The following is a 382-nucleotide window of genomic DNA, read 5'->3' as shown; positions in this document are numbered from 1 at the left end:
TCAGAGGTAAAATATTTTCATAGTACCAGTATCTCAAAGACTTCAGCCGTGATACTGTGCAAAAATGTACTTCAGGTTTGTGTTTACATTACAGATTTGTTTTACATTACAGATGCTCTCCTTGATCCCCAGTAAGACTGGAGGTATGTAGGAGACCAGTGGAACAGATTTAGGGGACATTGATCCTAGTAAACTTTTGCTCTTATAGAGACACATAGGGATAAATACGTACTTTTATTGGGGCTGGAGTGGAGGGAAGTGTTTAAGAGAGTGAATATTAAAAAGCAACATTTATAAACTGCTAAAATAACTACAGAATGTTGTCTTGCCGACCTCATTTTCTGCAATGGCACAAGCTCTGTTGCTAAGTAATTAACAGAGC

The sequence above is a fragment of the Corvus brachyrhynchos genome, unplaced genomic scaffold (genome assembly GCF_000691975.1).
Source record: "Corvus brachyrhynchos isolate BGI_N302 unplaced genomic scaffold, ASM69197v1 scaffold86, whole genome shotgun sequence".
Classification (NCBI taxonomy): domain Eukaryota; kingdom Metazoa; phylum Chordata; class Aves; order Passeriformes; family Corvidae; genus Corvus; species Corvus brachyrhynchos.
Note: the sequence above shows the minus strand (reverse complement) of the source record.